Source organism: Sylvia atricapilla, chromosome 2, assembly GCF_009819655.1.
Source record: "Sylvia atricapilla isolate bSylAtr1 chromosome 2, bSylAtr1.pri, whole genome shotgun sequence".
NCBI lineage: Eukaryota > Metazoa > Chordata > Aves > Passeriformes > Sylviidae > Sylvia > Sylvia atricapilla.
Genome location: NC_089141.1, coordinates 109931949 through 109944852, shown reverse-complemented (window position 1 = coordinate 109944852; position 12904 = coordinate 109931949).

Sequence of the window (12904 nt, the reverse complement as noted above, 5' to 3'; positions counted from 1 at the left end):
GTCTGAAGCCAGGCTTGGACAGACCTCACCCAAGTGTTTCATGCAGATGCTGGAGGCCAACACAGATCAAAGTGAAGAATCCATTCCTTGATCTCCTTTGAAGATGGGATGCAGCAGGATAGCTCACAGTGTCTCCTGGATGCCATATGCTTCTGTCTCCTGGTGTGACGGTTCTGATTCCCAGCAGACAATTGCTGCAAGTTCTGCTGTGTGCCTGCACAAAGAAGCTCATCCCTGTGATGGGGATGCTGAATTTGTACTCCCACCCAGTGTGTCACAGCTGCTTGAACCTTCTGATTGTAACAGGTGACTTCAGGGCTGCTGGTGCTGAGTGAAGCTGGGATTTGAAGCAAGTGACAGCCATGCTGGCAGCTGTGAGGGAGAAGGAACTCGACAAGGTGCATCGCTGGGAGGAGCAGGAACACTGACAGGTCCTGCCAAATTCTTGCTCTGAGAAAACTGAGTGATCCCCAGGAGCTTTGCAAAGCAGAGACAACTGTGTGAGAGGCAAGCTCTGACTCTAATGTGGATGTGAGACCTCCCTGTGACAACTTACAAAATAACCCTTGCCATGTTCATGTGGTTTGGGTCAGAATTCCTCCTAAAAGTCTTGTTTCAGATGGGGACTCATCCTGCCCTGTTTGTCTTTAAGGCTGGTTTATCTGATTGTCTCTGCAGCAAGATGCTTGCAGGCTGTTGGTTGTGTGTTATTCACCTGCTGTGGTTTGGGGTGAGAACATTCTGGAAGTCAGTGTGACAGGGTCTGTGCCATGTGTGTTAGCCACCAGACAAAGTCATGAAAATATTTCATACTTCAGAATTGGGAAGACATGGGATTGGCATCTAAGACAAATATGTGTTTCTCTGATCCTTGGCCTCTCTAGGCTTTTAGAAAGCTGCCTGTATTTCTTAAAATGTTATACCTGTAGTTACCAGCCACTGCTCAGTTTTTGAACCAGTAAAGAAAGATTAATTGTGCACTTGCACTGTTGAGAGCACTTGAGTGCAGATAGTCTATTTCTAAAAGCCACTTGCAGAAGCAGCATTTTATCTTTTTAGGAGAAAAATGTATTTTAAAATTAGACACTTCAGCAGCAATCAGAATATAATAGTACTTTTAAAATTTAAATTAGAAGTATTCCTTAGCGTGGGGGCTACCACTACTAATTTTCAGTCTTACACAACTTTTTTAATTTTAGCCAGCGTGCATTCTTAAGGAAAACACGCTGAGTTGCTAATTACTAAAATACAATTTGCAAAGGAAGGAAGAGTAGGTAGCAGAGCCTAATCAGGAATTAAATTTCACTCCCCAAGGCATGAGCGGGTTCTGTGTGCCTCCTTTACTCCGTGCATGTGCAGAGAGCCAAGCTGTGTCCCTTTGTGTCCCTTTGCTTCAGCTGTGTCCGAGCTGTCCCTTGTGACATCTGAATGCTGAACTCACTCACTCCTCAGATCACCAGCAAGTTACTGTAGCTTTAATCTAAACCTTCTCTCTGAGGAGACTCGCCCTCCTTAAGCTGATTGATGTGTTGCAAACCTGTCATCGGAGGGCAGAGCAAGTCACCAGATGATGATTATTAGCCAAATCTCATGAGTAATAAAACTGTATACAGGGTATGCATTTACTGTGCATGTGTATATATTTTTTGTACATTTTTACAGTTATTTCCTACACTTGATTTTATGACATTCAGAAGAAGTGTGTCTGAATCTGGTGAAAAACAAGAAGCTATTAAGAAAACCTGACCCTGTCACCTACTGTAGTTTTTACGGAGAACTGTGCCCAAACAAAAATGCAGATTTACAGTGCTATGCAAATTTTACTTTGTAAGTTGTCTCTTAAATTTTGCTTAAGTAGTTTACGCTGTTTTTACTGGGCTTTCAGGAAAAAAAGATGAATGCAAAAGCCTCGTCTTGTAAAATAAAATAGCTTTGGCTGTGTGAAAGTACTGTATATTAGAATCTCATTCACACTTTCAGTTGCTTATTTAACTGTATGTGATTTTGTACATACTATGATGGAATAGAGGGGGTTTAATTGTGCTTGAATGAAAAAGGGTGACTGCCCAGCATTTGGGGTTTTTTCCAGTGTTTAATGAGCAGCCCATAATGTAACTGGGAGATCTGCATCCTTTTCCTACTTGCCACTCTGATTTTTGTGACTAAACATGCACTAAGGGCTATTTTCTTTTTGTTTTGGTTGATTTCATTTCTGTTTATGCTTTTTGGTCTCAGTTTTGCAAACTGATCCATGTGAGGGCCACATGTCTGCAGCAATAACCTGGATGGATCATTTTCTGGGGATGGGAGGCAAGAACAAGATGAAGCCTATGGGCATTCCCTGCACAAAGCCAGTCCTTCAGAACTGCAGAGGAATGGTTCACTACTAAGGCACCTATAACAGCAATATGTAAAGTTTTGTATGACTCTTTCAAAAGATCAGAATGGAGAGGGAGGTATCTTCCTTTCCTGAAGGATCCTCTAAAGTAACCCCAAAGTTGTATCATCGAAAAAGTTGACACTGCAGCAGGGTAGTGTGGTTGTATGGAGAGATCCTGTAGATTAAACAAATTTGTCAAATCTGACATCTTTTAAGTTTCTATTTTTCACTAGAAGATAAAGCACTTCCTCCTGTGTACACCAGTATCATACACCTGTACCTTTATACATGCTCTGTCCCCTGGGCCATCAGCTCCTTCGCCTATGTGATCCTTTAGCAAATGACATTTGTGTCATAATATCACATCCCTGGGTCTTTTGCTACCCTGCAAGCATGGGGTTCTTAGTTTCTCCTGTAGGTTTTCTATTCTCTGATCTGTTCTCCTTTGAACAGTCTAGGTTGGGCTGAGCTGCCTTAAATGACAGATGAGTGGTGTCATGTGTCACTGTGTGGGAGGACCTATTTTTCATGGAGATGATAGCCTTCCATTTGAAGAGTATGCAAGCAGAAACTTTTTTTGTGTTACTTTTGAGTTCTCACAAATACAGCTTTTCTTACCTCAGTGCCTCTGTTAGATTTCCTTGGATCCATAATTCATGTTTAGAGGACAATACTTTGATCTGGAACCAACCAGTGTCAGACACCACAACTACACTTGTGAGAAGCAGTGAGCAGGGGGGTTTATGGTCAAGGGGAGGTCACTGGGGCAGTGTGTCACTGCATTGTTTCACAGCCAGCACTGCATAAAAGAGCTGTGGAAATGGAACATGTTTGCCCATGCATGAAGCACAGGGAATGTTTGTTCCTGTGCTGAGCAGTCCACATTACAGTGATCTCTGGGAGCTTCTTACACACCCTCTCTTTAAGTTGCTAACACCATTGGAGGCTACTTGTTGTGGTGGCATTTTCTGTATGTACTTTCATCTCATTCCACTCTTTTTCTTCCAATAATTCCACTCTTTTTCTTCCAATACTGCATTAATGTATTTGGGAAAACAGCCTGGAATTCCATAAAAGCAATGCTATGTTCTCAACACCAGATACAATCAGCTGCTGCACTGGGTGCAAGTTCATGGTTCAGATGTGCCACCCTCCTGAGTGCTGCTATGTTGGGCAGAGGGCTTTTGGGGTGAAGGACAGGCTGATGCATTTCCTACATGCCTCTAAAACTGGAGTCTGTTCTCAGAGACTTGACAGTGTGCCTCTGTGAAACAAAACTTTGTGTAACAGGATTTTGTAGGTGCATACAAGGTTAATAGCTGTTGTAGGGGTTAAGGAAATGCTCTCCTGGATTTCATTACAACCTATATGGTATGTCAGAGTCCAGTGCTCTCTGCCCAGGTTCTTCTAGCCATCCTACACATGGAGGGGACAATGATTAATTCCCCCTCTCCTTGTGTGACTTGGGAAGGTATTTAGACCACCAGTTGATCCACTCAGCTGTTGGCAGCTGTTAATCTGAACCAAAGGCCAGTCCTGGTCCCAGTTGTGCAGAGCTGAAGTCAGTCCCACAGCTGTGGTCTGTCACACCCCACAGCAAGGGACCTTGGCAGGCCTGAGAGGTGGGGCCGGTGGGAACTTCATGAAGTCCAACAAAGCCAAGTACAAGGTCCTGCAACTGCATTGGGGCAATCCCAGACACACCTATGGGATGGGCGGGGAAGGGACTGAGAGCAGCCCTGCAGAGAAAGACTTTGGAGTGATGGCTGACGAAAAACTCAACATGAACTGGCAGTGAGTACTTACAGCCCAGAAACCAACCCTGTCCTGGTCTCCATCAAAAGGAACGTGGGCAGCAGCCCCAAGGAGATTCCCACCTCTGCTCTGGTGAGACCCCACCTGCAGCACTGTGTCCAGGTCTGGTGTCCCCAACATCAGAAGGATGTGGAATTGTTGGAACAAGTCCAGAGGAGGCCACAACATTGATAAGAGGACTGGAGCACCTCCCCTTTGAAGAAAGGCTGGGAAAGTTGTGGCTGTTCAGGCTGAAGAAGAGAAAGTTGTGTGGAGAGCTCAGAGCACCTTCCAGAGTCTGAAGGGGCTACAGGGAAGATGGAGAAGGGCTCTGTCAGGAACTGTACTGACAGGACAAGGAGTGACAGGTACAAACTGAAAGAGGGGGAATTTAGGTTAGGTAGGAAGAAATTCTTCATTGTGAGAGTGGTGAGACCCTGGCACAGGCTGTCCAAGAAGATTGTGGACACCCCATCCCTGGCAGTGTTCAAAGCAAGGCTGGATAAAGCCTTGAACAACGTGGTCTAGTGGGAAGCTGATCATCAGAACTAGATGATCTTTAAGGTCCATTCCAACCTCTTAAAATTCTATGATCCCTTTATTAATTACCCACATGCACCACGCTCACTGATCTCCACTGAGCCTTCTCTCCTGCTAGGGGTTACAGGTCACCCACAGAAATAACATATATGATATCAATACATTATATGAGATACATGCACATATAGAAGTCCCCTATACGGCCAACATCATTACATTCTTGTGTGATAAAGGTTTGTGCCAAAGGGACAGCACTGCTAGGATGCTGGGGCTGGAGCTGGAACTGTGACATCTGAGCTGACGGGGTTGGAGTAGGCATTTCTGCTCTCTGCTGGAAAGACAAAGCACCTTGCTTCCCAGGGCCAAAAGCAGGTGCCCCTGTGCCATCTGTGGTCACTGCCTCTGTGCAGACACAGCACAGGATACAGGGAGCAGTGCAGTGCAGGGTTTGAGAGACGTGGAGCATGCTATGCAAGCAAAGCCAGTTTATCACACCAGTCACCCATATTTATAGTTCTCTAAGTTCTCTACAAAATTTTCCACTCAGACCCCTTTGCCCCCGTTCCCTTGGTAACAGAGTCTTTTCGGTTGTTACATCCTTGTTACATTCTTCTGTGCCAGCAATGTCCTTGTTACATCTTCTCTCCTCAGAGTGGTCAGAGTGACCAGACATGATGTCTTCCCTTTTGTTCTTGCCTTGAGTTTCTCTCTCCCATAGCACTGACAGTGCTACCCAGCTCAGCTTCCGTAGCTGTCTGACTGTCCACAGCTCACTCTCAGGACAGGTTCTTTTACTTTGCTGTGACTTGTAGTGTGAAAATGGACTGCCTTTGTTTTTCATCTTGCTGATGTCTGGCAACACTTGCAAAAGCCAAATTCAGCGCTGGCCTAGTTTTGACATCTCTTTTTGGTGTGGTATTTTTTTTTTTTTTTTTTTTTTTTTTCACTTCTGCAATGAAGTTACAAGTAGTTAAGTGCTTGTGGTTGCTCCATTTATAAGGAATATCAGTAGAAGAAAGAAACTAATCAGTTCAGGAACACATACAAATCTCCTCCCATATTTTGCTGCAATGAAATATGAATTCCACAAATACTATCAGGAAAATGCCAGGGGTTTTTTGCTTCCTATCAGCTCAGAGCTCCTTGTCAAAGGTAGGGGACTGCTGCCCTTTGCCTCTGTGCAGCAAAGCTGCTTTGTAGGTGATAAAAGTAGGGTTCACTCTGCCACAGAGCTGAGCTGATCCCCTGAGGCTCCCTGGGGGAAAATCCTTCTCTCTGGGATTACTCCTGTCTTCACACAACTGCTGCAAGTGTCATGTTTGACCAAACAAGGCTGATTTCTTCTCGGCACAGCCTGGCTTTCTCCCAGCTGTGAAAGGCTTTAGTCTGAGCAATTGCACAAAACTGAGGTATAGAGAAAATACAAAACTCTTCCTGTTTAGCTGCTTTCTTCTTATGTTCCACCCAGCACATAATCATGTAATTCCCATAATTTGCAAAGTTTTATGACAAAAAAAATCTGACTTTTAAAAATTTAATTATTTTCTATTATTTAAAAATCTGAATGTTTTTAGTACAGAGCATTTATTGGGATTATAATGGCACAGTCTGCCAGAAGGATGCACTGCTTCCTCTCTAACTGAACACAATAAGAGTTTGCCTGGCAAATCTCATATTTTTCTGATTAATGGAAGAGATGGAAGAGACCTCAATCTGCTAAAAAATGCTTTTATGAAAAGGCTTTTGAATGTTCCTCAGCTGTGAGGTGTGGACAAGACACAACCCTGCGCTGCAGACTGGAACTCTGTATTTTTGGGGAGGGAAACTTGCTCACACCAGGGTTAGTTCCCTGCTAGATGGGAACAAAAAACCCACATTCCCCCAGCACCCCTGCCCCAGAACTCCAGTAAGATTAGAAAGGCAGGCAAAGGAAACCTGCAAATTTCTTATTTTCTGAGTGTACACTCTTGCTGGCAAGAAGGCAGCTGGCCTATCTAAATTAAGTACTGCACATAATGGAACATAAATTATTGCTGTTAACTCCAAAGCGATAACGTGGTTAGGGAGAACAAATTGCATGGAAGCAATATGGGAGTTTCTGCTTACTCTCAAAGGGATCTCTTGGTGGAGTAACCTCTGGAGCTAATGTTAGGTCTGGGAATTTTACAGCACTAATAGGATTAGGCACATGACTTCCTTTTCAGTCTGATGGGAGTCAGTGTTTAATTCCCTTGGGCTTCTCTGAGATTTCAGCACAGGTTCAGAAGTGTCACCCAAACCATCAGTACACCCAGGTTTTCCCTTCTGTTTCCCCCAGACAAGATTTCCTATTTCACCCATCAGAAGGGTAAAGGGCCTTGTATTTGGTGTGCAACCTGTAACAAAACAGTACTCACTCCTACTCAAGCTACAAAACATCATAACTGTAGAGCACCTTTACAAAAATGAAATATCAGAATTTTGTTGTTCCACTTGCAAGAGGAAACCTCCTTTCTCAAAAGCTGACTGAGGAGGGTTCAAGCTTAGTTTTACTCAGCTTCAGTTTGGTGCTCAGGGTAGGGCTCTCAGTACCTTCGTGTCTTCAGGCACAGCTGAGAAGAACTAATAGGGTGTTAAAAGTAGTGAAGCCTTGTTTGCAGTGCTGCTACAGGTCCTGGATCTAAGCAGCATCATCTGTTTGATATATTTGCTGCTGTATTATTTGGGGAGCAGTAGTGGTGAGAGCAAGAATTGATGAGATTTCATTGTTCTTCCTCTTCCATCAATGATATATTTTGTTTTACAGCTGCCTCAGTAGCTTTATGACTAAGAGCACCAGGGTCTAATAGGATTAAAGCCTGGAATAGAAACCTGTGGTGGAAATAGCCTGTGTGGCCTGGATGTCTTTATGATCTCAAAACTTACACTACTGCTGAGTCTTTAGTTGTTTAGCCCTCCTCCTTCTCCAAGAAATCACACATAGCCCATCAACTTAACCCTCTGAGCGAGAGTCCTGCTGTCATGGCAGGAAACAAAAATAAAAATAAGGATTCTGAAGGGGAGGATCGTCATCAGAATATTTACTTCTATCCTTATTATGAATGGCTTTCTGGGCCTCTTCTTCAGACTTCATTATTCTTGTAGTACTTCAATTTTGCCACCCACGGAGGACCTGCCTAAGATAAGCTTGCAAGGGAATCTAATTTCTAATTAATAATGTATTTTAATTTAACAACTAATAATTTTACATTCTAATTTGGAATTGAGCTTTCCCTTGATGAATGCAGAGAAGAGTATTTAAATAATGGTGTAACTCACTCTAAGAATCCCTCTTTCCTTATTCCCACCAGTTTTACATTATCCCTTGGACACATGTGAGCTCTTCCTCAGGCTGGTGTGAAGGACAGAGATTAAACAATCATCCTTAGAAGATCCTTAGACTAGATCCTTATGGTTTAGAAAATTGATTTAGAATTTTAATGATCTCATTCTTATCAACCTCAGTACTCTTCAGAAGCTACTCCTAAAAAGGACGATAAATGAAATAACAACCCAGAACTACCATATGTTTGTACAAAAGCATAATTAGTTAGTAAAGGTGTATTTTAATAATGTTTCCTGTAATGTGGTTTTTAAAGTGACCATACATCTATTTTCTAATTGTGTAGTAAGTAAAAATGAATAGAAATGAATATATTCTGGAGGAAAGGGTTGTCAGTCCCCAGCTGAAAGAGTTCAGGTGCAGACTGCAGAGTACAGCTGATAAAAGAACAGTGACTTACCTTGTGAGCTGGGAGCAGGGAGCTCTCTGGCTGTGCACAGATTAAACACATCATGCTCTCTCCAGGTCTTCATGGCAGGCCATGACAGCTTTCCTGTGTCTGGTGATGAAATCACCTTGCTGATTTGGTACCAAAGCTCCTGCACTTGAGTTGTGCATGGAAATATCCCATGGTGGTGGTCCCTTTACCTCCCCCTTTCCCAAAGAACAGCCAGTGTCCAAATGTGTATCTTTCTGGGCTACTACCTCCTCTCAGGATAGGGTAACTTTCCAGACAAACAACCCTTTTCTTCTAAGGTTTCCAGTCTCAAGAGGAAGTTCAGAATTATGCTGGAGTGTGACTGTCCTGGGACTCTGCCTTGGGCTCTCTGCCACTCATACTCTTGGCCCAAATGAGAATGACAGTCCTGACACAAACCTCTCTCATGAGTGAGAATGGATTTCCATTTTCACACAGTTTGAGCTGATGTCCTCATGACAGCTACTACAGCTCCATGCTCAGCAGGGCTGGATGGCAGGGAAAAGGGGGTGCTCAGGGAGCAGAGGCACGTGATACAGAGAAGTAGCATCCATGAAAATCCAGGGAGAGTGCTGGATGCTCTCCCTTTGAATCTTGCTGTTCAAGACCTGCTAATTAGCCCAGTGCCTCCCTGCTTGGCAGCTGCAATGTTTCTGTTTTGCAGCTCAGGTCTATTCTGAAAATAGTCCAGAGCTGAAGAACTCCTGGGACTTGAGTGCGTTCTCTGCCTGCTGGCACCTGACCTTGTTTCTGCCCACACTGGTTGAAAAGTCGTTTGGATTTCAGGGAGCTGTGGAAGGTGCCAAGATCACTGCACTATTGCTAGTTAGTTACTAAATATGTTTGAGTGGCTTGGGAAATGGATCGAAATGACCTATTGGGGGAGAAGAAAAGGAGGCAAGGGCAGTGGTAGCTCAGCTGCAGGTTGAATTCCTCTGGTCTTTAGAATTAGCTTGGAGTAAGGGCTGTCACATCTGCTTTTTCCTCTTCTTTCTTTTATGTGGTGCATGTGGTACAGGGAGAGCAAGAGCAATTGCTGGCACCATTAGACACGTAACATCCTGGTAATGATGTCTATACTTTCCCACTCCAAATTTCACACTTTGAACTCTTTCCTCTTTCCTGAGGTGGGTTGGTGTGCTTGTAACACACTCAGCACTTGATCTGAGTCCAAATGCCTTTCTCATATCTGCAAGGTAGAGCTGCCTCTGATAACTCAAACATGCTGCCTTTTTGTGGCATGCTCCCTGGATGAGTAGGATTTTAGAGAACTATTCAAAGCAAACTGTTTGGAGGAGGAAAGTCTGTCTCAAGGGGAGTTAGAAGAGAGGAACTGCCAGAAAACGAGGTTTCTTGGAGTCCCCCAAGGACTGATGTTGAAAAGATTGTGAAGATTATGCTGGACAAATAGCAAGGTACTGATTCTCCCTTCCAGGTCAGAGAGGATCTCCTCCTCCTTGCTCCAGCTGCTCTGCCCTGGCTTGCTGGCCAGTATTTCTGTAGACTCCTTTCTTAAATATTTTCAGCATACTATGATTTCTCTCTTTTTCTCTCCCCTTCTTTAGGCTGTTGCTTTTCCTGACCCTTCTTAAAGTTCTTTGGTCCCACGTTTCAACTTTGTCCCTCTGGTTTGTTTGGTGGTCATTTAGGGGTTTCAGAACAGGGACACACAGCAGCTCTGTCACCTTCTCTGCAGTCCCTTACATTTTTCTATCTCTGGTGATGGGGAACTGTTCACAAAACACAGCAGATTCTGCTGCAGAAATCTATGGATAGAATGAAAATGCTCTTAAAAAGAGCTTCTATGGAAATAGGTTCCCCATGCTGGTTTTGTTGCTATTAAATACATTTAAGTCAATGATTCATTCCCAAGGATATGAAATAAAACACAAAAATTCTGATTATGTACCATTAATGATTTGTGACTGACACACTAATTCAGAAAGACAAGGTGGTTTTTAAAGTACTCATTTAAAAAAAAAAGGAATTTACAATCTTATAAAATTATTTTCCCCAATATAAAAATCTTGTCTTTTTTTTTTTTCTGTTTCTGCAGGTGGCTGTGATTTCATGAAATTACTTAATTAAAAACAGAATTTACTTCAGTTAAACATTCTGTGCTTTTGGTGACAGTTTTCTGCCTGCTGCCAAAAATCAAAGTGAAAACATAAAACTAAGCATTTGCTTCTCTCCTGGCTCCTTGAAAAATTCTTCCTTTGGGGTAAAGTTTCCTTCACTAATTCTGTAAAACTTAGTTACAGTTATTATGTTGTTTTATTTTTAATCCCAAACACTGTGTAGAGTGATGGTCATCTCAGTGGAAACCCATGGACTTCAATATCCATTTCTCCCTAAATATTAAATACCAAAACTATCAAGGGAAAATGTAAGAAATCCCTGCAAGCAAAGATTTATCCTTTAACCTTATTGGAAAAATTTGTATGAACTTTGCCCAGAGGGGAAAGTTGATGCTCAGCCTGAGAAGGGAGGCTTTCTCTAGAAATTCCTTCAGTTTTTCATTCCAAACCTTGCAACTGTTGAACATTCAAATATTCATCTTCCCCAAGAAGTTTCTCTCCTGTAATTATTTTCAGGTCAGACAGAATTTAAAACTTTGGTAGAAAAGCACAGGTATAAGCTCTCTCCTACCATTCCACCCAAGACTGGCCATCTACAGGCTCAGTTTTAAGTAGTGGTGACAATACATCAAAGTCTGGGTATTATTTCATTAATATCTCTGGCATAATCCTACACTATGTCACTGCAGGGAAACCCATCCAATCTGTTAAATGAGATTATTGTAAAAACAAGCTGAACTGGACACTCTTTTCCTCCAGCAAGTAGGTTGGGATAGGTGAGAGATTGTGAGGGAGTGACTTTGCTGGGCCAGCTGACCCTAATTGGCCAAAGGGCTTTTCCTTACATACAACACAACCCCCTAAGGTCACTGTCACCAGCAAATACTGGGACAGAGAAAGGGAGATTTCTGGACTCCAAGGTGGCTTCCGCTTGGAGAATGGCTGGTCTGCATGTCAGAGGTGGTCAGTGATTTCCTTTGCTTCATTTCTCTTTCCTTCTCCTAATAAGCTGGTTTTATCTCAACCCATGTGGCATTCCCACTTCTGTTTTTCTTCTTTTCTCCCCCTGTCCTGCTGGGGATAGGAGAGTGAGTGTTTGTGTGGCTGCTGGCCTGGCTCAACCCACTATATCCAGCAGAAATGTTACAATGTGGCCAGATATGGAGAAGATTTTTCATGGCAAATCTTCACTTGGGTTTCATATGAATGAGAGGATACAAGAAATTCATGACTGTTATTGCTAGCAAATCCTGGGATCCTAGGATCTACGGGGTATTTTACAGACAGTCAGATAAAACTGGAGAGAGGGAATCAAATTGTCCTGTAGACACTGCTGGTTTTGTCTTCATCCTGACTGAAACCCGGCATAAGAATTTTACTTTCCTCCTCTCAAACCCTTGCCTGCTGGTGATCATTTACTTTCATCAACACCATTATTTCTGTTTATCTTTTTTCTCTCTGCCTCCCCAAAATAGAATGGTTGTCATAATATTCAAACTCAGCAGGAACATTTTCAAATGTGGATTTTCTCCTGTAATGGACATTGCATCAAAACATGAGGCAATTAGGGATACACTTTAAGTGCTTTCCTTTCATTTTCCTGCTGCTTAAATATCTCAAAGAAATTCACCAGGAGTTGTCTCAGTAGAGACCTGAAGACTGACATCATATTTTAGGATTTAATGTTATAACGAAGAGCCAGGATTTAATTAACCTTCTTGCCCTTTGGGAGACCTGAGACATGGGATCCAGTTCCTCAGAAAACCACTGCTGCTTTTCTTGCAGTTATTGAGCTCATTAATCTCTGTGATACGTTTTACAGCTACGTTTCATTTTGATCAGCTTAAAGCACCAAATATTTCCCAATTAAATTCCTTGTCCTGCCTTGCAGAGTTCATCGTTTAAACAAACCAGTAACAGAAGAGAAGCAAGGGAGAAAAGAAGGAAATGGAAATTCAGGAGCAGAAAATGGTGTGGGATATGCTGACTTCCTCTGTTTGCCTGACACCTGTGCCACTGGGTTTGTGCATATGAAATACAACAGAACAGGACAATGAGAAATTTAACCCTTGGTTTACATTAGCCACCACACAATATACACAAACAGCACCTCTGAAACCAGTTTCTTCCTCTGAAACAATTCCCACCTTTCAAGTCAGACTTCATTCCTCTTCTAGGAGGGAGAGTTCTCAAAACCCACAGAAACTGCCCATGAAGCCAGCCTAACCCAAGGCCAGCCAGGTTAGTATTGATGGGACTGCCTGGTGCCAGGGGCTACTGGATGTATAAATCTCTAAACCATCAATAAGAAGAAACATCACAGAAGAACAGCT